Raw genomic sequence first — 25,247 nt, forward strand, 5'->3', positions numbered from 1 at the left:
GGCCAGGCAGTGGTGGCTCACGCCTGTATTCCCAGCACTCTAGGAGGCAGAGGCAGGCCGATTTCTGAGTTCGAGGCCAGCCTGGTCTACAGAGAGGGTTCCAGGACAGCCAGGGCTACCTGAGAAACCCTGTCTTGAAAAAACAAAAACAAAAACAAAAAAACACACACACAAAAACAAAATTAAAAAAAAAAAAGGATACCAAGCTCACTGACACCAAATGCCCACCCAGGAAAGAACACCACTTTGAATGGCACTTTTCCAAATGTTTTTAGTGCCTATAGCCCCTGGAGATCATAGTTTAGATGCTCTGCTATGGGATGGCCCATTGAACAAATGGCTGTCTATGAAATGGTTCTTAAACGTAGCAAGTTTGAAACTTTTGTAGCAAGTTTGAAACTTTTGTAATGGCTGGAGACATTTTGGGTTCTCACTACTGGAGGCCTGGGGAGATGCAGAGGCCACTGGTATCTAGTGGATGGAGCTTAGGGATGGTGTTAAACTTATCATCTCCATCTCAGATGCTCAGAGAATACACTGGAACCAAATGTTCATGGGACTGAGTTTGGGAGACCTGTCACCTGTTTTGTCCCTGGGAAGTGTCAATTAAAGGATAAATTGTGTTTTCCTTCATCCTCAGTGGTCAACCTCTCTGATCTAAGGACCAAATAACCAAAGCCAGATGCAGGCTGCCCTGAGCTCTGCTCCGGCTGTGTGCAGCCCACGGGTTGCTCAGTAGCATCCCAGCTGATGTGGACTGGGCTTCATGCCATGGACTGGCCAACATGTTTCCACATGGATAATCTCATGTACTCCCTATGGCAGCATCTAAGGAGGCAACTGCAATTGTGATGGGGAAAGGGAAATGGCTTCCTTCTGCCCTTCTGGGTTCTTTGGCTGGGTTACAAATTGAATTGGCAAAAGACAGATGAACAAGAGAAAACCAGGTTTTAATTACCTGCGTGAACATGGGAGTCAGAGGACCGAAGCGTCTCGTGCGTGTGTGGATCTCAGAACTTCTGGGGAGTGCTGGGATGATGGAGCCTAGCTGTGAGGAGGGGGAAGGAAGGCGCACGGTGAAGGAAACCCATCTTGCTCTGCAGGTAAATTCTCCCAACATCTGCTGGTCACATTTATCCCAAAACAGTCCCTCCCTGTGTCCGGACCTTTATTACTGCAAAGCCCTTAGGTTTTCTTTATAGATGAAAATTTCTTTTACAAAAAAAATCAGCTTTTCAGAGCTATGCCTGAGCTTGTGCCTTCGCAGAATAACTAGTTTGAGATTTACTGTGGTCTATTTTGGGGTGGTATATTCTGGTCCCCTACAGCTGTATTTTGAGGGGGTATGTCCTGAGCTCCAATACCTGTCACTCTCTTACAGCTAGAAAAACAGCTTCAGGTGGTCAGACTTTTCCTACTCCAATGTACATCTGGCCTTATACATGGTTATTTATATCTGCAGGTGAGACCTAGTAAAGCCACAGCCCCAGAAGCTGGAGCCTTGAGTCTTTCTGTCACATGTCAGCAAGCACCCTGTCTCTAGCTTGTGATGTTTGCATTTCCTATGTCACAAACTCTCCACTGTGTCCAGTGTCCAGATACCAACTCACTGCTCTTGAACTCAGAGGTGGGAAGCTATATACATGTCTTTTAAGGCGATGTGAGCTAGCCACAGAGCGCCACTACAAAAGGGCCTGGTAGAGTGACACACACATCCTCGTGCCCCCAATGCCTAGGCATCTCAGTTCCTGTAGACAGGGTAGATGTAGCCTTGCATTGACCAGAGGACTGATGAGTATCAGTGAGTCACTAAAAGAGAGGTATTTCTAAAAGCTGGGCTTTTGGGCTCTGCAGGCTTCACTCTGTGCTGTCCCCCACCTCAGTAGGCTATGGGCACCCAGTGGTTGCCATAGCAGTATTGATGTGTGTTATAAAGACAAGGATATGTTTTATAGACTGTGGTATGGTGAGGTGAGAGGGGTGCCCTGGTAGGCCTATGCTGAGGCGTCCCTTCCCCTGAGGTGCCAGCCATAAGCCAGGTATAGTATAGAATAGAGTTTATTTGGGAACATGGGAAGAGGAGGTGAGAAGAGAGAGAGAGAGAGAGAGAGAGAGGAGGAAGAAGAAGAAGAAGAAGAACAACAACAACAACAAAAAGAACAAGAACAAGAACAAAACAAGAAGAACAAGAAGAGGAAGAAGAGGAAGAAGAAGAGGAGAGGAGAGGAGAGGAGAGGAGAGGAAAGAAGAGGTGAGGCTGTCTAGGAACATATGGAGAGAGAGAGGAAAGGGAAGGGGGTAGAGGTAGAAAGGGGTTATAGAGAGCAAAGGGAGTCGGGGGTGGGGGCAGAGAGAGCAAGAAGGGGCCAAACAGTCGCTTTTATAGCAACCGAGGCTTACCTGGCAACAGCTATTGGACAGAGCTTAGAAGGAATACCAATAAGTATCCTCTCTAACACTGCAGACAATGTCCATGGAAACTGACTGTGGCTTCAGAAATCCAAAAGTTCTGTCCCAGAAAAAGGACACTGAATGCTTTATACACATGACTTTGTGCCATTGAAGGCAAAGTAATCTCCACACTGGAAAGGATAGGTAATGCTGTCTTGGAAAGCACAGCAGCCCTGAGCAGAAGTAGACACTTCTCTCTGGTGTATCTGAGACTATCTCAGGCTTTATGCACACAGCAGCTTTTTCTGATTGCCTTGGTAGCTAGGAGGCCCCATTCCTCACAGACCCTCAAGTCTTCACGGAGGAGTATGCTTGGCCCAGGAACCGGCACCATTAGAAGGTGTGGCCTTGTTGGAGGAAGTGTGTCACTGTGGAGGTGGGCTTTGAGACCTTCTTCCTAGTTGCCTGGAAGACAGACTCCTCTGCTTTTGGGTGAAGATGCTGAACTCTCAGCTCCTCCAGTACCATGCCTGCCTGGATGCTGCCTTGCTTCCTGCCTTTATGATAACGAACTGAACCTCCTATCCCGTAAGCCAGCCCCAATTAAATGTCCTTTATAAGAGTTGCCTTAGTCATGGTGTCTTTTCACAGCAATGGAAACCCTAACTAAGACATACATGGTAATAGTTATGTGTGGGATGCTGACCTTGAGCAGGGGTCCAGCTTGAGGGCTTTACTCCCATGCTGGCTACGAGTGGGAATGGGGCTGGCCAGACAAATCCCAGTGGATCTAGGAAGCTGTCAGATGCTGGTGTGAGCTGGCACACAGAGGAGGGATGTTTGGCTATCTCATCAGGGTTCTTCTAGATTGTGCCAACAAAGCCCCAGGGATCAATACTAGACAGCAGCTGCTGAGCCTATAGCTTCCTCTGAGCAGCCTAGCCTGCTGGGGCAGAGGGGACAGAAGTAATCAACACCTCTCCTAAAGGGTGGCCTGGCTAGCTATTCAGCTGTCAAGCATGGGGCTTAGAGTAGGGGCTGTGTCAGGGCTGTGTCAGGGCATAGCACTTCCTGTTTGGTGATGAGTAGAACTTACTGGTCATAGCTTTCACCTTCCGGGTTTAGCTCCCAGTAATGGGGGTTCTTCCTTAACTTTCTAATTTGCACCTCAGCTCTCTGCACAGAATAGCTCTATCAGCAGGTGTTGATGGGTGCTTAGCAGACCACCTGGGGTTGTGGGGAGGAGGGCAGAGCTGGCTGGCTTCAGCACCCACATATCTCTGCCTCCTGCTCTCCTCCCCTGGCCTCCCTTCCTGCCTTGGCTCTGTATGGACCCTGAGTGCTGTTTCTCTGAGAGCCTCTTGTTTAAACACCCGCTGTGCTTCCAAGAAGTGGCATCCTTGGTCACATTTAAGCCTCGCTAGAGGTGAGCCTCACTAGGCTGCTGACCCTTCGTACTCCTTTGGTACACAAAGCAAAAAATCCCTTCCTCATCGTCATCCGGGCTACCAATATTCCACAGTTCCACAACCCGACTCTGGGAGCGAATTTTAATGAATTCTCCCGAAACTTGTACAGCAGTGATAAAATGTAATTGAGTGCGGTTTCCCTCCCACACCAGCCTCTAAGCTGCAGAACCCGGGCCAGCTCGCTGGGAGGCAATTTCATCACCATGGAGTTACCGCGTCCTAAGGTATGTGAGCCTTGTGCAGGCCCGAATGAAATGCGAGGTGAATTTTCATCAGTACATTACAAGAAGAGACGGGCAACAATGCCATTAAGATTAATTAGAGGGTGAGGGCCCTCATCTGGGAGCTGGGACAGTCCTAGTACATCTTTCACAGGTTTCACAAACCAGATTATTTTTCCCTGCTGTTCTGGTAGATTCTTCTCTTTTTTTCCCACTCCATTCTTGACTTTATCGGAAAGGCTGAGAAGGGATTTCTAGTCCACAGGGAACACATTTTTGCCAAAGGCTAGGGTAAAAGTCCTTGACAGCAAGTGGGGACTGCATATTGCTTTTGTCTGGAATTTCCCGTAGGGCTTCCGTTTATCCCAGGTGGCTTGAGGGAATGTCTGAGACCCTTATGTACGGTTCTTAGGAAACCAAACTGCCTGGTGTGTGAGACCTCTAGAGTAAGAATGTCTCCTATATGTTTAAATGTTTTGGAGAAGAAAGAGAAACCGAATTTTATGTGGCGTATGAAAATTGTATCAGATGTAGAGTAATAAAATTGAGAGGAATTTAGCCATGGGCCACCCAATTATGCGTTTCCCAGATTCATATCCACTTATTTATATATTGCTCATGAGCCACACCCACTTATTTGCATACTACCCACCTACTCGCATATCACTCACCAGTAATAGTCACAATTTACATACCACCCTAAGGCCACACCCATTCCTTCACCTATCAAGCCTACCTATTCACATACTGCTCACAGGCCACACCCACCTATTTACATATTGTTCTGTCCCCTCTCTTGCCACCTTGGAAAAGTTGAATCTTCGCTACAGACATAATATGACCTACAATGCCAGTGGTATTTATTCTCTGACCTTTTGAGGCAATATTTATAACTGACCCAATTGGGGGGTGACTTTGGTCCCTTCTTCAGTCCTTTCTACTCAATGCAAAGCTATGTTTTTTAGTGCTGGATAGTGAATTAGGACCCTCTGGTCTGGGATCTGCACCCTCCTCCAGGGGCATTGATGGCCACTGGGAGTCAGGTGGAATCAGAGAGCAAGGTTTGCTGTGGGGGAGGGTCTCATGGCTGTGTCTCTCCAGCCATGTGCTCAGTGTGGTGGCAGCTTATCGGTTACTGTTTGTCACTGTGCTTTGAACATTCAGCGCAGTGAAAAATCATTTGCCAATGAGGTAAAGTGGAAAATTCATTTCGGTTTCCCCCTGTTGGAAGTGAAATGCTGAAATCACTAGTGTGTCTTCATCTTTAGTGGAATCTTCCCTTTGTAAAAATCAGGGGAGGCTCACTCATTTTATTTTAAAAGTAACATTCTCTGGACAGTGGGGGCCATACAACAAAAAGGGAAATATACTCTTTGTTATGTGGTTTTGCTCTAGGAACAAACTGAAGATGGTCAGGGAAACCACGGGGTGACTCCACTGAGATACTGTACCGACTGCGAGGAGCAAATAGTATACATTGAAAACCTGCATCTCCACACAGCACAGCCTTCCCAGCTGGCAGGCACCGGGGAAAATAAGAAAAGGACTCAGATTTTAATTAAAACAGTTTTTTTTTTTTTCAGAGCTGGGATGGAACTCAGGACCTTGCATATTCTAGGCAAATGCTACTCTACCACTGAGCCATATCCCCAGGCAGAACCAGGTCTCTAAAAGGCCAAATGCTGTGCAGTTCTCCAAGGTGTCTAACTTTACATTACCCATTATAAATAATGAGATGTGGCTTGTTCCTGAGGGTCTGATTCTAGTAGAATTCCCTCCAGGCTTCATGAGTTTGACTAATGTTAGCAAATGCTTAGAAATACATTCCTGACTCGATTACTGAGAGAAACAGCTCTGGGTAAAGTCGTGTAAAATGTCCTGAGTTGGCCTGCTGGAGTGGACTTCCCCAAAACTTACTTTCTCAGTGTGATAGTATTGGTCCACAGAGCCTAGAAGGACACATTGGGGTGTGAGGTGGGACCTCAAGGATGGGTCTTTGCCTTTCTCACTGATGAGCCCCTATGTATAAATAGCTATACTTACCTCCATGGGAGCAGACCACTGTGAGACAAGGCACCCTCCCCCATCTTTTCTCTAGCAGCATGACTCTCTGCTCCTTTCATCCTATATCAGAAGTTGAAGCATCAGTGTCCCTACCCGTACCATGCCCTGGGATGCCCCAGCCTCAAACCATGAGTGCAAGTTAGCTTCTGTTCTTTATGAATTTCTTAGACTTGGAAATTATATGACAACAAAAGAAAGAGCATCAAATCCCCTAAGGACAAGGAGAGTCTCTTAGTTGATTGTTTTTCAGTTTTTTGTTTTGTTTTGTTTTGTAGTTTTTGTTTGCTGTTGATGGTGTTTTTGTGTATGTATATATGCATGTATGCCCATGTGTGTGCATGTATGTGTATGCCTGTATGAATATATTTATGCATGTGTGGAGGCCAGAGGTTAATATTAGATCTTTTCCTCAATCTATTCTCCACCTAGTTTTTTAAAAACAAAAAACAAAGCAGCAGGGTCTCTCTCTGACCCTGGCTCTTGCTCCTTTGGCTAGACTTGTTGGTCAGTGAGCCACCAGACGCAGCTGTCTCCATCTCCTCGTGATAGTGCCACAGCATACATCACCCTGCCTGGGTTTTGCATGAATCCTGGGCATCTGAACTCAGGACCCCATGCTTCCATAGAAAGTGCTTTTCCTGCAAGGCATCTCTCCAGCCCATGGTCTGGTTTTTAAGCTACCAGAGCTGTTTAGACACAGCAGAGATGCTCCAAGGTCCCTAGTTTCCTTGTAGATCATTTTACCAACACAAAGAACCAGTAGCAGCAATGGTGAGAGGCCTTGTCTGGCCCTGGGGCGGCAGGCAGGAGAGGATTAAGGTTAGGGAGGGTAAGAATAGCTGCTGAAGTGGCTGTTCCAGCTGCTTTCAGAGCTGTGTTCAGTGGTAACTTGAACGGCACAGTAAGAGGTATGGAGTAAGCCCTTGACCTTCGGATGTCTGAGAAATGGTGAATGGAGAAAGGTGAATACCATCTACAGAAAGGAAATCAAGTGTTTCTAAAAGTGAGACACTTTCCCAACCAAACTATTGGCTGCTGAAGGATTCCAGAACAGAGAGAATCATTGTCCTTGGCTGTCCACTGAGCTCTAGCAGGTATCCATGATGATACAGACGGCCTTGGTAGGTTACGAAACAAACCGTGGAGACATGAGCATGAAAGAGACTTGTGGGGAAGGGGACTGGGAGAGTAGAGGCGGAGAGAAGCCAAAATGCACTTTAGACCTGTCTGAAAGTGTTAAGGAAGAAAATTTGACTTAAAAAAAGGAAGCTGCACATGGTACCTGAGGGGGCAAACCTCCAGTGGGTCCTATGAGGAGGCAGACTCTAATAGGGACTGAGGAAATAGGGGAAATGTCCTCTGCGGTTATCTTAAAAATTCCAGAGAGCAGCTAGTCAGGAGTGTTCCTTCCCAAGAGAGCAATGGGAGGGCGGACACTGACCTGTGGGCACACCGTGGTTACAAACGCCTTTTATAACATGTAATCCTCTGAGCCAAACTGCTCCCATCATCATTTGTGCCTAATTCTGAGAGTCAATCATGTTAAGGCCTGTGGACTATTGACATTCTCTACTAGAGGGACTCGGTGGGGACAGTGGAGAGTCACTATTCCCTTTCCAGCATGTGACCACTCTTCTCATCATTTATATGCAATACTATCCTACATGCACGTGGCCTCATGGGCTCTGTGACGGGTCAGAGAACAGACTGCAGAAGACCAGGGGAAGAGCTCCAGCTATGCAATCATGGGAAGCCATCAGCCATGCTGGGTGCAGACCTTCCAATAGGGCTGCTCTGGGGTCACCCCACTCTTCTCAACAACTCCTCACTCATGCTCTGCAGGAAAGCCCAACATACTCATTGATCGCCAGGGAGAATTGTGGTGAACTCAACTTTGTCTTGTTCTTAAAATCTTGGGGTGAGGCAAACAGTCATATCTTCCCCAGGGAGCAACTTTTATTTTCAACAATAGCCCATCCAGTGTATCAGGGAACCCTGGCCAATTCAGCCAGTGTAGGGTTTTTTTTTTTTTTTTTTAACCTTTCTCTATAAAAAGAGTTTGAGTTTTCTAGCTCAAAGGGGTGAACTTCAGTGATGTGGAAAAGCCAAGTTCCATTTCTTTTGTTTTTCTTTCAAGATTTATTCATTTGTTATATGTCAGTACACTGTAGGGATTGGATTTCATCTTGAAGACAGTGGGAGGCACAGGAGGATTTTTTAAGTAAGAAAGAGGGGGCTGATAAGGTTCAGACACTCCAGAAGAGGGCCTCAGATCTCATGATGAATGGTCGTGAGCCACCATGTAGTTGCTGGGATTTGAACTCAGGACCTCACAAGAGTAGTCAGTGCTCTTAACTGCTGAGCCATCTCTCCAGCCCCAAGTTCCATTTCCTTAATAATTCACATAATGAGGGCAGGACCCTTTAGAGTCTCTAGTGACATATTGTCCGAATATTGTCCCGGTAGCCTGATTCGATTCACACATCCCCCCCCCCCCCCATTACTGCCAGAGGTAAATTGAGGTATGTCCTGGGGACATGAGGTATATGAGCAGCCCTCCTCACTGGTTGTCCATCTTGTGGGAAGAAGAGAGATCAGGTGAGTTCCAGTCAGTGGGCATGTGTCATAGAAGTGATAGATGATGCTGAGGGCGGTGGAGCCAGACTCTCATCCCTCGTTCAGATAGAGTAAGCCTTTCACCAATGTATCAAATACCAGAGAAATCAATTCAAGGATTCATACTGGTTCAGAGTTGACTGGGATTGCCAGTTATTATAGGGGAAAGGCCTGGTGGCAGGCATGTCTATGGCAGGGTGCTGACGGTCACCCCTCACGTCTTGGTGGAATAGAAAGCAGAGGAAAGAATGCCAGCATTTACGTAGCTTTCTCCTTTCCCCCTTTAATTCAGTGCAGGACCCCAGTCAATGGAAGGTGCCACTTGCATTCAGGATCGGTCTTCCCTCCTCAATCTTCTCGGAAAGCATCTTTAAATTTATATCCAGTGTTGTGTCCCCTAGATGATTCTGCATCCCTGGGACTTCACAGTGAAGACTGACTCTCTTGTAAGGAAAAGGCTCAGGAAATGTATGCTGGGATATATGGAGGCTCTTGAGGGACCAGTAGCCATTCCTGGCTGGGCTCGGAAAGGAAGGGGAGAAAGCATATAGAAGAACTGGAGAGGGGGACGTGGCATGCAGCCAGGCTGTCGGGTTTCACAGCTCTTTGGTGGAAAAGTCTCAGGGGATGCACCTGCCCAAGGAGGCAGGGATAAGATCACAGGGTGTGTTATATGACATGCTTTAGGGATTGGATTTCATCTTAAAGACAGTGGGAGGCACAGGAAGATGTTTAAATAGAAAGAGGGGGCTGATATGGTTCATGTTTCTCATTTAAAAGATGATCTCCCATTGAGACTATCGGTTGCTTTCATGTTTCTCCTATGGCTAAGGCAGGTAACACAAACATGAGGTGACAGCAGCCAGGTCTGGGATATTTGTAGTTAAGATGAATGAAGATGGAGCAGTGACAAGAAGGCGACAAGCAGAGGTAGATGCTACTGGGATGAGGAGGGACGGATTTCTGATGGCAGCATGAATATGAGGAGGGATACCAGACACCTGGGGACAGCTGAGACAGGCTGTTAGTCTTGGGCTGATGAGGGATAGGGAGAGAAGAAAGACTCTGGTTCTTTGTGTCTTCACTTAGGGACTTGCTATCCTCAGGCTGTCCTTGGATTCATGACTCTTTGCCTCAGCTTCCTGAGGACTGGGATGAGCCATCTTACCCCACAACTGTGATTTTTGTTTGTTTTCTTGGACTGGGGATTGAACTAGAATCTGTGTGTACTAGGCAAGATGCTACTACTGAGCTATAGCCCTACTCCCTTCCATTTATCTAAAACAACAACAACAACAGCAACAACAACAACAACAACCTATGTATGTATGTATCTTAGGAGGTTTGGGGGTAATTCTTAGGAGTGGGTTCTCTCCTTCCACCATTTTGGTCCTGGGGGTTGAATTCAGGTCCTCAGGAGTCACAGCAAGCACCTTTATCCACAGAGCCATCTCACCAGCCCCCCTCCCATAGTTCTGCCTCAACACTAGGAGGACTGGGAAGGAGGTGCCTTATATAGACAATTTGGAAACTGGAGAGGGTGGGGACAGAAAGAGGTGTCCTGAGTAGTAAGAAGGAACGGACTGCAATTCCAAGTGTTAGCCTGGCTGAATCTCAACACACTGAGCACCAAAAGCCAAACCTTATAGAATGTGATAGATAGGTCATCTTAACAGCAGGTTAAGCAATGCCTGGTATTGCTAAGAGCTGCACACACAATGGGACCTTGGGAAGCATAAACTTGAGTTCTGGATGAAGTTTCCTCAGGGGAAGCTATAACTCAGAAAAGGATCAGTTCATATTTTGGTAACATCACGCTGGGTGGGATGCCTGCACGATATACCCATATGTCTTAAATGTCACATGATTTCATTCCACTTTGTGCTGGTGATCCATAGGACCTCCTGTTTGCCAGGCAAGCTTTCACCACTAGCACCCCCTTTTACTTTTTATTATGAGCCAGGACCTTGCTGAGCTGCCCAGGGTAGCCTTGAATTGACTTTGTAGTCCAGGAAGGCTTTGAAGTTACCATCTACCTGACTCAGCCTCCTGAGTTGCTGGTATTATAGGTATCCATCTCTAAGCCCAGCTGAATTTCAAGTGTCATAACAATTTCATCACCTGAAATGATCATTTGAACATATTTCCTAGAAGTAGTCTTTATTTCAGTGTAGAGCCCTCATAGAGGCCCCCCGGATGTAACTCTGCCTCTTGGGCTCAGAGTCACGATTCTTCGTTGGGTTATTTGGGGTTATAGTGGGGTGCACATAGATGCTCATGGGCATTTACCAACCTGGCTCCTCCTTTCCAGACCTCAAAGGAATAGACTGAGTTGCCATTAGCGACTGAGAATCCTGGCTCCATCTCCCTGGAACGGACTTGAAGAATATCCCACCCTTAAAGGGTTATATCTTCCCTCTCCCAGAAGCCTGATCCTCCAGCTAACAATTGGCTGCTGGCGCGTTGTAGATGTGCTCTGTCGGAGTTCCACAGACTGGCTCATAAATTGAATTTCATTTTTAGAACTGGGATGAAATGAGGAAATAATTTCACATTCTATACATTTATTGAAATTATATCAAAATAAGCAATGAAGGAAAATTTCTCTTGGTAATATAATTTCAAGGATCATTTCTTGAGTTTGCAGCTAGGAAAGCATCCACAAATGTCCAGGTTTGATAACCACGGGGAGAAACTGTCTGGGCTTTATTTTGAACTTGAAGGGAATAGACAGCATCACACAATAGCTCCCTTTGTAAGATCTCAGCTCACTGCTACACCTGCCTTGCCCACCCCACCTTTTAAATTGGTGTGTGTGTGTGTGTGTTGGTGTATATGTATGTATATGAGCATGTGCATATGTATGTGTATGTGCCATTGTACACATGCAGAGGTCAGAGGACAACTTGCATGAGTTGCTTTGCTCATTCTGTCATGTAAATCCTGGGGCTTGGGGGCTCGAACTCAGGTCCTAAGTCTTGACAGCAAGTGCTTTTACCCACTGGCTAGCTATTCTGCAGCTCCCTATTAGATTTATTTTAAGCAACCTATGAAAAGATTGGTCAATCAGCTCCCCTAGTTCCCTACTTCTTCCTATTTCCTCCCTCCCTCCCTCTCTTTTTATATTGTTTTTTGCTTTTCTGAGAGTATCATTCTGTGGCCCAGGTTGGCCTCGAACTTATGAAAATTCTATCCCCTAAGCCTCCTGAATGGTGGAATTACCAGTGTGTGTTACTGTGCCTGGCTTCCCAGTTCATTTTCTATTCTGGATTTAGTGCTCAGATGCCACTACACTTAATATTTTATTTACCATTCCTACTCCTTCTATACTCTCTTTCCCTGCAAACCCACCAATTCATTTTGTAAAGAGGCAGTTAACCCAAAGTCAAATTATGATTTAGTGAGTGATGAAATGCCCAGAATTCCAGTGGGACCAAATTCCCTAGCTGTTCCGGCCTTCCTTGTTTAATTGCCTGGTTCTACGTTGAAATTCTCCTCATAATATACACATCTCAGGAGAAGCAGCAACTTTGGGTGTTTTTCGTTCAGATTGCCTTCCATGAGGTCATGAGATGTCTAGGGGAAGATTTTGAGCATTTTAAACATTCTCATGGGAGGCAAGCGCCTCCTGATTATTTGCCATTCTTCTGTCTCTTTCCCTCCCAGTATTATGCTGGTTTGACTGTACCACACAGTCTGTGGAATAGCTAACACAGCTATCATCAGCTAGAGAAGTCATTTGAAGTAAAAGTGTCTTTGGCTTTCATGCATGTTTTCTGAGACAAAAGGGAATGCAGACGTTATTTTTAGCTTAAAATGTATTGTGTTGTCTCTGCTGCATTGCTGGGGAAAATTGGTAGTGGGGAATGCACTGGAAGAGGAATCCATCATTATGCTGACAAAATTAACAGAAATGATAGATCACTAACTTTCTCCATGATCACTGCATGTCTTGAATCCCACTTAATGGATTTCTGTTGTGTCTAATGAGTCACTGCAATGTGCGTGATACATATACAAATGTGTATACATGCCCACATGTGCACACCCCATAGCAACCACCAAAATCAAGAGTAAATATGTACAGTGATCTCTGACCCATTATGTCCTTCCCAGGCCCATTATTACCCCCCAAGGTTACCCTGACTTTGTTTTGTTTTTTCTATGACACTAAATTACCTTTGCTTCTTGAACTTGTTGGAACCAAAATAATGTGCTCTGGCATCTGAATTAACTTGTTTTACAAAATGTCCAGGATTTAACCTTGCCTTAGTGTAATTTCCACGGTTTAGTGTTCTTGTTCATGAGGTATAATATTCTGCTGTATGAGTCTATATCTGTATCTAATTCTTATCTATCTATCTATCTATCTATCTATCTATCTATCTATCTATCTATCATCTATCTTCCATCATCCATCCAGTTATGTATCTTCTTCCTTCCTTCCTTCCTTCCTTCCTTCCTTCCTTCCTTCCTTCCTTCCTTCCTCCCTCCCTCCCTCCCTCCCTCCCTCCCTCCCTCCCTCCCTCCCTCCCTCCCTCCCTTCTTTCTTTCTTTCTTTCTTTCTTTCTTTCTTTCTTTCTTTCTTTCTTTCTTTCTTTCTTTCTTTCTTTCTTTCTTTCTTTCTTTCTCTTTCTCCCTCCTTCCCTCCCTCCCTTCATTTTGTTCTCCCCCCACCCCCACCCCCGTTATTTATTTGTTCTACTGTTGGTCGGCACATTTGGCTTGTTTCCACACTTTAGATGTGATGAACAAAGCTGCCACAAGCATTCCCTAGTACATCATTGTACTGGCTGTTTTTGTGCGTCAACATGACACAGGCTGGATTTATCACAGAGAAAGGAGCTTCAGTTGAGGAAGTGCCTCCATGAGATCCAACTGTGAAGCATTTTCTCAATTAGTGATCAAGGGAGGAGGGCCTCTTGTGGGTGGTACCATCCCTGGACTGGTATTCTTGGGTTCTATAAGAGAGCAGGTTGAGCAAGCCAGGGGAAGCAAGCCAGTAAGAAACATCCCTCCATGGCTTCTGCATCAGCTCCTACTTCCTGACCTGCTTGAGTTCCAGTCCTGACTTCCTTTTGTGATGAACAGCAATGCAGAACTGTAAGCCGAATAAACCCTTTCCTCTCCAACTTGCTTCTTGGTCATGTTTGTGCAGGAATAGAAACCCTGACTAAGACATGTGAGTCCACTCCTCTTGGATATATACCTGGAGGCAGGATGGCTGATCCTAGGCTAAGTATGGAAGCTGTTGCTGTATGAATACTTTCCCAAAGTGGCTGACTTACATCTACCTTCTCAGTTGCAGCAACGGAGCTGGAGTTGCCCTCATTCTCTCTAAAACTGGATACTGTTCAAAACTTTAATCTGAGCTCTTCTGCTCTGTTTCTTTGCTCTAGTTGCACAGGTGACTGGCAATGCTCAACATCTGTTACTTCGCTTGCTAGATATCTCTCTGAAACCTTTAGTTAGGCTTTAAAACTGCGTGTTCTACCTTTTTGTTTATTTATCTGAAGGCATTCTTAAGAAATTCATGGCTAGAGATATATGTATTATGGATACCCTTTCTCCATCTAAGGCTAGAATTTTCCTTTCTTAATGGTGTCTTTTGATGAATATAGTTGTGATTTTTCTGAAGTCCTATTTATCTTTTAAAGCCCATACCTTTTTATGTATTCTTTAAAAGAAATCTATACCTGAACCCAAGTGATGACAATATTACCCCCTCCCTTTTATTTTCCTCCAGAAGTATTAGCATCTGGCCTTTCTTCTATGGGCCTATCAGATTCTGTAATCGATATGTGTTGATGGTGTGAGGCAGGGTCAAGGTTTATCACATATCCCGGGCAGATGTCCATTTGACCCTCAAAAACTGATTGAAAATATCTCCTTCTACTCACTGCACTACAATGCTATGCTATGCTAAGTGATTAATTATTTTCTGTTATTTAATTATCACAATAACCTGAAAATATAGGCATTAGGGCTAGCAAGATTTGGCTAAAGGCATTTGCTGCCAAGTCCGATGACTTAAGTTCGATCCTTGGGACACACAGGTGGAAAAGGAGAACTGACTGACTCCTAAAAATTGTCCTCTGATTTCCACATTTGCACCTTGGCATCTGTGTGTCTTCTGAAAATAAATGAATAAATTAACATATACATTAATTTAATTAAGATATAGATACTGAGTTTATCCTCATCATACATACAAGGAAACAGGGGCTTACAGAGACTGAGTAATGTATTCTGGTGGTATAGTAGGAGCTTCAAGTCTTCTTTCTTCATCCCTGGTCTCTGCTGAGACACACTGCTTCCATGCTTATTGTCAAGCTGTGAGTTGTGTGACAAGCAGAGATGAAAAGGCTAATGGGCAGCATCTTTAGACTGCAGGGCAATGGTCTGGTTTTGCATTTTCAAGGAGTATCTTACCAGCTAGGGTTTCCAGATTTGGCTCACTCTAGCATCAGATCAAATTAGATACACATACACATACATAGATAGATGATAGATAGATAGATAGATAGATAGATAGATAGATAGATAGATAGATTCCTAAATACAACCTGTGCAGTTCATGGCTACATTATACTATCAATTTGGTCCAGCATGCATTTCTGAGTCAGCTAGCCTGTACAAGATAGCCCTAGAGGAAAATCAGGTGAATAAAGCCTAGAACATTGCTTTAAAAACTTACATTTCTGCATAAAAGAACATAAATACCATCATCCATGGTGCCACAAGCAGTGGACAGAGTCCACATGCAGGGGGTGTGTGTGACAGTTACTTGTTACAAAAGCGTTTGTTATTCTTTAGGCCCCTATGCACACTTTGCAAACACTCTCTCTAACCTTGGCATGGTTTTTTGAAGTAGATTTATTTATTCCTCTTTTGCAAGGGATAATGGCATACTCTGCATTTTACATCTGGTATGTAAAGAGCAAAGACTTAGGCTCCAAACTGTCTGATTCTAAGGCTGACTCATCTTCTATTTCTCAACCTGATGCCCTGAGGAGAAAGCACAGAGGAAAGGCATATTATTCTGGTTAGAGGACAGTGATAGCATTGGTTCTTGGTTTAATTAAACTGTTTAAACATTTAAGACCAGTGTAGGCTCACATGTAAGTTTAAGAACTGCTACACAAGTGAGTGCATACCATGTGTGTTATTTTGTGATTTGATTACCTCACTCAGAATAATATTTTCCAGTTCCATCCATTTATCTAAGAATTTCATGAATTCATTGTTTTCAATGGCTGAATAATACTCCATTATTTATATATACCGCATTTTTCTGTATCCATTCTTCTGTTGAAGGACATTTGTGTTCTTTCCAGCTTCTGGCTATTATAAATAGGCTTGCTATGAACATAGTGGAGCATGTGTCCTTATTATATGCTGGAGAATCATTTGGGTTTATGGCCAGGAGTGGTATAGCAGGGTCCTTTGGTAGTATTATGCCCAGTTTTCTGAGGAACCACCAAACTGATTTCCAGAGTGGTTGTACCAGCTTGCAACCCCACCAGCAGTGGAGGAGTGTTCCTCTTTCTCCACAACCTCTCCAGCACCTGCTGTCTCCTTAGTTTTTTATCTTTGCCATTCTGACCTCTGGTGTGAGGTGAAATCTCAGGGTTGTTTTGATTTGCATTTCCCTGATGACTAAGGATGTTGAACATTTCTTTAGGTGCTTCTCAACCATTTCATATTCCTCAAGTGAAAATTCTTTGTTTAGCTCTGTACCCCATTTTTTAATAGGGTTATTTGGTTATCTGGAGTCTAACTTCTTGAGTTTTTTGTATATATTGGATATTAGCCCTCTGTCGGAGGGCTGGTAAAGATCTTTTCCCAATTTGTTGGTTGCTTGTTTTGTCCTATTGACAGTATCCTTTGCCTTACAGAAACTTTGTAATTTTATGAGGTTTCATTTGTCAGTTCTTGATCTTAGAGCATAGAAATACCCACAGAAGGAGATGCAGGGACAAAGGATGGAGCAGAGTCTGAGGGAAAGACCATCCAGAGGCTACCCCACCCAGGGATCCATCCCATATACAGTTACAAAACCCAGACACTATTATCAATGCCCACAAGTGCTTGCTGACTGGAGCTGATATAGCTGTCACCTGGGAGGCTCTGCTAGTGCATGAGAAATACAGAGGGGGACACTTTCAGCCAACCATTGAACTGAGTACAGGGCCCCCAATGGAGGAGATAGAGAAAGAACCTAAGGAGCTGAAGGGGTTTGCAGCACCACAGGAGGAACAAGAATATGAGTCTCCCAGTACTCCCAGAGCTCCCAGGGACTAAACCAGCAACCAAAGAGTACACATGGAATTACCCATGGCTCCAGACACATAGGCAGCAGAGGACGGGGAGGAGAGGACCTTGGTCCTGGAAAAACTTGATGCTGTAGTATAGAGGAATACCAGGACAGGGAAGCAGGGGAGGGTTGATTGGGGAAGGGGAGATGGCTTATGGGATTTTTGGGGGTGGAGAAAACCAGGAAAGAGGACAACATTTGAAATGTAAACAAAGAATATATCTAATAAAAAAAGAACAAAAAGAATATATCTAATAAAAATAATGTTAAAAAAGAACTGCTACACAAGATCCTGTGTATTGTTTATCTACCATACCCTTTCCACAATCATACTATCTTACAATGACTCATAATAGTTTCAAATCCTGCATATAGCCATGGATACAGTCAGGGCAGGATATTCACATTACAGGGAGCATGCTTTTCTGTTGAACTTATAAACTCATGCAGTGCAGACCCACTCCTGTTGTTCTTGTGTCCCTAACCCCAGACGAACACCTATCTGTTCTCCGTGTTAAGAATGTTTGAAGGGAGAAATCATAGAGCCCATAGCCTCTGGGAGTAGCTTTATCACCCAGCATTTTCTTAAGGAATTCATCTGGATTGTGGTATAGTTTACTTCTTGTTTATTGTAGAGTGGGCTCCAGAATTGGATGCATCACAGTTCGTTTGCCCATTGTGGGATATCTGGGTAGCTTCAAGCTTTCTGCCCTTGCAAATTCAGCTGCTGTAAAGACTCAGACACAGGTAGTTTGCGCACTCATATTTCTGTGAGAGAAGTGTCTAGGAGTATAATATCCAGCACACATACATACATACATTGTATGTTTTGTTAGATTTAGACTGAAGAATTATATTCTTTTAGCCAGGCACTGGTGGCACATGCCTTTAATCCCAGCACTTGGGAGGCAGAGGCAGGAGGATTTCAGTTACAGGAGTTCAAAGCCAGCCTGGTCTACAGAGTGAGTTCCAGGACAGCCAGGGCTACACAGAGAAACCCTGTCTCGAAAAAACAAAACAAAACAAAACAAAACAAAAAAGAAATCATATTCTTTTGAACAACTGAAAATTCTACTGAATTTCAGGGGGCCTTGAGTTTTTTGCAATATATCAAAATAGAATTAGTTTTTGTATGCTTATTTTTGTCTTACCGCATTACCGAATTAGCTCATTAGTTTCAAAAAATATTTTTTGAGTCCATGGAAAGTCATGTCATCCTAAGGTAGGATCTCTCCTTCCTCTCCCTCTCCTTCTCCCTCCCTTTCTGTGCTGGGGATCAAAACAAGAACCCATGTGCATGCATCCTATCACTGGGTCACATCTTTAGCCCTATTCATTGTTCAAGAAACAAGCATTTTGTTTTCTTACCCCACTACATTGGTGAGAAATTCCCATATTTTTTTGGATAAGAATAGTAGAAAGAAGACGCCCTTTATTACTGATCAGGGAATGTTCGGTTTTTCATTATGCATAGTGTTACTTTGTTTAAAGAATTCTGTTGATTTTTCTGATAATAGTGTCTTCACAAAGGAGCATTCAATTTGTGAAATAGTTTTTTCTCCATTGATTGGATAATGAGATTATTTCTAGCCTCAACTATAGTAGGTTACACTGAGCTTTTAATATGGGCATATAGTCTGTGCTTCTGTTATGAATCCAACTTTGTAACAAATGTCTTTTAACATATTACTGAATTCCATTTGCTAACAATTCCTGGAGAGTCTTTATTCTGTACTCATTAGAGATTGGGTCGTAGCATTCTGTCTTATGCATCTTTTTGGTTTGGGTATTTCAGGGTAATGATAGTAGATTAATAAAATGGGAGAGATGTGTTCTAATGTTTTGACAAAATTATTTAGAATTGGTTTAAAAATTTTAAAAGTGTTTGGTAGAAATTTTCAATATTATAATGGAGATATTTGTTTAAAAGAATAAATTATGAACTTTAAAATTCCTTGGATGCCTATAAGGGTAGTCAACTATGTATTTGACATTAAATGAGTTTTGGTAATTTGTTTCTCAAAAGAGAGTACTCTTTTGTCTCAGTTTGTCAAGGTTTTCTGTGTAGTTTATGATATTCTCTAGTTGTCTTTTGGGCATTTTGGGGATCTGTAGATATGCTTCATGTTAGCATTCTAATTGTTAATTGTCTTTTTAACATCCATTGGGCCTGTGAGTATACTACCTTGTTACTGATTTTGACACTGATTCTTTTTCTTCTCTATTTTTTCAGTTTGTCAAGTTTGTTGTTATTCAAAATACCAGCTCTTCAAAATACCAACAGTTTTTTTTTTTTAATCAAATGAGTTTCTTGTAGGCGGCAAACTGTTGGGTTACTTTCTGTAATACATTCTGCCAAATTCTGAGTTTTAATTTATGCATTTAGACCATTTATATTAAGTATAATTACTGATCTATCATGGTTGAAGGCACGTATCTTTTCTATTCCCTCTGTTTTTAATTTGTTTTATTTTAGTGATTTATTTTATTTTAAGATATGTATATGTTTGTGTGTCTGTGGTATGTGTGTGTGTGTGTGTGTGTGTGAGAGAGAGAGAGAGAGAGAGAGAGAGAGAGAGAGAGAGAGAGAGAGAGAGAGAGAGAGAGAGAGTATACACATTTGAGTATATGTGCTGAAGAGGTCAGAAGTATAAGGTTACAAGTATGGGGTTACAAGTGGTTTTGAGACATCTGATGTGTGTTAGGAACAACAGCCGGGTCCTTAAAATTGCTGCAAGTGCTCCTAACCACTGAATCATCTTCACCAACCTTATTTTTAAATTTTCATTCTAGTCAGTTACTTTAACATGTCAAAATAATACCACTGTACCATAAGTGTTTTTGAATGACTTTATATAGCTTTTTTGAATGATTATTCTAGGTGTCAGTATATACATATTAGTAACATCGTCTTATATCCTCTCTTGTTTAGAGTATTCTGCTTAAATACTTCCATATACATTTAAACCACATCGAGTAGCTCTGTTACTGTTTTTTTTAATCAAGCATAATCCATAGAAGTCAAGAGGAGAAAGAGGTATTGTCTTCAGTCAGGCTGACACTGCAGCCAGCTGGGTTTTCCCCTCAGTTCTCGTGTGTTGAGTTCTTGCTGTCACTTTCCCTTCCAACACTTTGGTCCCCTCTTTGTGTCTGAGGGTCACAAATTCTTTTAGTTTAATTTCTTTCTCTCATAAGAATATTTTGATGTCGTTTCAATTTCTGAATGATATTTTTACATGTCTGAGAGTCTGGATTTGACAATTTTTTTCTTTTGAAAACTCATGTTACCTTTTGGTTACCAGGACTTTTGGTCAGAAATGTTCCTCATTGGTGAGATACATATTCGCCTTTAAGATTTTTCTTGTCCAGTCCCTGATTTTAGTGGGATTGCTTTAAGTTTCTCTCCATTTTGTATGACATTGGCTACTGGTTTGCTGTATATTGCTTTTACTATGTTTAGGTATGGGCCTTGAACTCCTGTTCTTTCCAAGACTTTTAACATGAAAGGATGCTGAATTTTGTCAAATGCTTTTTCAGCATCTAATGAAATGACCATAAGTTTTTTTTTCCTTTGAGTTTGTTTATGTAGTGGATTACATTGATGGATTTCTGTATATTGAAGCATCCCAGCATCCCTGGGATGAAGCCTACTTGATCATGGTGAATGATTGTTTTGATGTGTTCTTGGATTCGATTGGCAAGAATTTTAGTGAGTATTTTTGCATCTATATTCATAAGGGAAATTGGTCTAAAATTCTCTTTCTTTCTTGGATCTTTGTGTGGTTTTGTATCAGCCAAATTGTGGCTTCATAGAAGGAGTTGGGTAGTATTCCTTCTGTTTCTATGTTGTGGAAGTTTGAAGAGTATTGGTGTTAGGTCTTCTTTGAAGGTCTGATAGAATTCTGCACTAAAACCACCTGGTCCTGTGCTTTTTTTGGTTGGGAGGCTGTCAATGACCACTTCTATTTCTTTACTGGTTATGGGACCATTTAGATGGTCTATCTGATCCTGATTTAACTTTGGTTAAAACTTTTGGTCAGGTCTGCCAGCCCGCCGGGCTCTGGAAGCTGTGGAAGGAGAGAAGCCCCGCAGCCATATTTGCTGTCTGCAGGGACACAGAGGGATCACTAGGTACCTTAACACCCTGAGTCTTAGATTTCTGGTGGTGCAAACCGCCAGGGGTCTGCCTGCATTCAGGAACTGAGCACCTAGGCAGCTTTTGTCTGCCAGCCCGCCGGGCTCGGGAAGCTGTGGAAGGAGAGACTGCAACACCCTGAGTCTGAGATTTCTGGTGGTGCAAACCGCCAGGGGTCTGCCTGAACTCAGGAACTGAGCAGCTAGGCGGCTTTTGTCTGCCAGCCCGCCAAGCTCGGGAAGCTGTGGAAGGAGAGAAGCCCCGCAGCCATATTTGCTGTCTGCAGGGACACAGAGGGATCACTAGGTACTGTAACACCCTGAGCCTTAGATTTCTGGTGGTGCAAACTGCCAGAGGTCTGCCTGCACTCAGGAACTGAGCACATAGGCGGCTTTTGTCTGCCAGCCTGCCGGGCTCGGGAAGCTGTGGAAGGAGAGAAGCCCAGCAGCCATATTTGCTGTCTGCAGGGACACAAAAGGATCACTAGGTACTGTAACACCCTGAGTCTTAGATTTCTGGTGGTGCAAACCGCCAGGGGTCTGCCTGCACTCAGGAACTGAGCACATAGGTGGTTCATCTGCAAGCCAGTCCATCATAGGACCTGCGTCCTATGTGAGAATCAACAGAGGGAGTGACTCCCACCACAACTTCTTCCCTCCATAATAGAGCAGACAGAGAACACCTGGTTGACCTTGGCAAGCTAAGTATAGCATTGCTTGAGGCAAGATTGAGAAGGGCTCCAAAGGCACAAAAGAGGAAGACAGAATATCAATAATCTGTACCAGAAGAAACCCAGTCATCCAGTGTTGCAGAAATAACCTTAAAGATCCACAGTAGGTTGAAGCTCCAGCCAGTGACAATAAGACCATCTAACTCCTGGGAGAACCAGATGGCTAAAGGCAAACGTAGGAACGTTACTAACAGAAACCAAGGCATTATGGCAGCATCTGAACCCAATTCTCCAACATTAGCAAGTCCTGGACACCCCAACACACCAGAAAAACAAGATTTGGATTTAAAAATCACTGGTCATGATACTAGTACAGGAACACATGAAGGACATACTTATAGAAATTCAGGAGAAAATGGATCAAAAATTAGAAGCCCTTACAAGGGAAACACAAAAATCATTGAAAGAAATTCAGGAGAATACAAAAGCCAATAAGGAGGAAACGCAAAAATCACTTAAAGAAATACAGGAGAACCTTGATCAACAGGCAGAAGTCATGAAAGAAGAAACACAAAAATCGCTCAAAGAATTAGAGGAAAACACAAACAAGCAAATGACAGAACTGAGCAAAAATTTTCAGGATCTAAAAACAGAAGTAGAAACAACTAAGAAAGCACAAAGGGAGACAACTTTGGAGATAGAAAACCTTGGGCAGAAATCAGGGACCATAGATGCAAATATCAACAACAGAATACAAGAGATAGAAGAAAGAATCTCAGATGCCAAAGATACCATAGAAACCATGGACTCAACAGTTAAAGAAAATGCAAAATGCAAAAAGCTTGTAACCCAAAATATCCAGGACATCCAGGACACAATGAGAAAGCCAAATCTAAGGATCATAGGTATTGATGAGAGTGAAGATTTACAACTTAAAGGGCCAGCAAATATCTTCAACAAAATTATGGAAGAAAACTTCCCTAACCTAAAGAGAGAGATGCCCATGAATATACAAGAAGCCTACAGAACTCCAAACAGACTGGACCAGAACAGAAATACCTCCCGTCACATAATAATCAAAACCCCAAATGTACTAAACAAAGAAAGAATGCTTAGGGCAGTAAGAGAAAAAGGGCAAGTAACATATAAAGGAAGACCTATCAGAATTACACCAGATTTCTCACCAGAGACCATGAAAGCTAGAAGATCCTGGGCGGAGCTCATGCAGACTCTAAGAGAACACAAATGCCAGCTGAGACTACTATACCCAGCGAAACTCTCAATTACTATAGATGGAGAAACCAAGACATTCCACGACAAAACTAAATTTACACAATATCTTTCTACAAACCCAGCCTGACAGAGGGCTAATATCTAATATATACAAAGAACTCAAGAAAGTAGAACCCAGAGATCCAAATAACCCCATTAAAAAGTGGGGTACGGAGCTAAACAAAGAATTTTCACATGAAGAACTTCAGAGAGCTGAGAAACACCTTAAGAAATGTTCAACATCTTTAATTATTAGGGAAATGCAAATCAAAACAACCCTGAGATTTCACCTCACACCAGTCAGAATGGCTAAGGTCAAAAATTCAGGAGACAGCAGGTGTTGGCGAGGATGTGGAGAAAGAGGAGCACTCCTCCACTGCTGGTGGGATTGCAAGATGGTGCAACCACTCTGGAAATCAGTCTGGCGGTTCCTCAGAAAACTGGGCATGTCACTTCCTGAGGACCCTGTTATACCACTACTGGGCATATATCCAGAGGATTCTTCAGCATGCAATCAGGACACATGCTCCACTATGTTCATAGCAGCCCTATTTGTAATAGCCAGAAGCTGGAAAGAACCTAGATGTCCTTCAACGGAGGAATGGATACAAAAAATGTGGTATATTTATACAATGGAGTACTATTCAGCCATTAGAAACAATGAATTCATGAAATTCTGAGACAAATGGATGGAGCTGGAGAAGATCATACTAAGTGAGGTAACCCAGTCTCAAAAGATCAATCATGGTATGCACTCACTGATAAGTGGATATTAGCCTAGAAACTTTGAATACCCAGGACATAATCCACAAATTAAATGATGTCCAAAAAGAATGGAGGAGTGGGCCCTGGTTCTGGAAAGACTCAGTGCAAGAGTATAGGGGAATTCCAGAACAGGGAAGTGGGAAGGGGTAGATGGAAGAATAGGGGGACGGAAGAGGGTTTATGGGACTTGCGGGGAGTGGGGACCCAGAAAAGGGGAAATCATTTGCAATGTAATATAAAATAAATAAATAAATAAATAAATAAATAAATAAATAAATAAACTTTTGGTCAGAAATGTTCCTCATAGGTGAAATATATCTTCACCTATTGCCTTTAAGATTTTTCTTTTTTGCTTTTACCTTTCAGAAGTTTAACTATGATACATTTGTGTGTGTGTGTCTGTGTGAGTGTGTGTGTATGTATGTGTGTGTGTGCATGTGTCTGTTTGCTTTATTATAATTGGATCCCCCCACCCAATTTTTTATTGTATGTTTATGTCTCATGTTGTCCTTTCCATCATGGCTATACTCTCAAAGCACAAGCCAAAACAAACCTTTCTTCCCTGAAAGTGCTTCTTGTTGGGTCACAGGAACAAGGCAGATATCTAGGGTAAACTTGGAACAGAGAAATTCTGCTCACCAGTCAGATCCTGTTGATTCCAAAACTCCCATGAAGGTCCCATAAAGAAACCTCTAACCTAAAGAAATCTTCACCTCAACCTTCTTCAGTCTTCCACCCTGGAGGGGAGGGAAAGGGGGCATCCTGTGTTGAGTGTTACACTGTGATATTGGCTCATCCTCATACCTTAACCTTAGGATATTCAAAAAATGGATTTGCCAATGAGAGAGATGGAGAGAAGTCAATATTCCAATAAAGTGAGCGCTTTATTTAAGTGTTGTGCTAGCCCTTGTTTCCAAGCTTCACAGCCATCTAGAGATCTCCGGCAATAGTTAGAGTTGAGCCTGAAATAGCTGTAGCATAATTGGTCAGAATAAGCAAATAATTGTAAAAATTTCTTTACCATGACTCTTAAAAGTGAAGCTTCATGTTTTCATGTCCCCAGGACACTTTCTTTAACATAACACAAAGTGTAATAAGAATTAACTATGGTTACAGAGAATTATTAATTAAGAAGGGTAAGGTAACGTGATACCAGTCGTGGCCTTTTCATTTGGTGCACTGAAGTGCAAGGAAAGGAGAGGTTTAATGGTTTGTTTTGTACTGTGGTATTCCCCCCAACCCCGACTCATGTTCATGAGGATATCAATGTCCAGAATGCTCAAATCCCTAAGAGAAACAGGTGAAGCATTTGCCTGTACCCTGAACA

Source organism: Apodemus sylvaticus, chromosome 1 (assembly GCF_947179515.1).
Source record: "Apodemus sylvaticus chromosome 1, mApoSyl1.1, whole genome shotgun sequence".
Lineage (NCBI taxonomy): Eukaryota > Metazoa > Chordata > Mammalia > Rodentia > Muridae > Apodemus > Apodemus sylvaticus.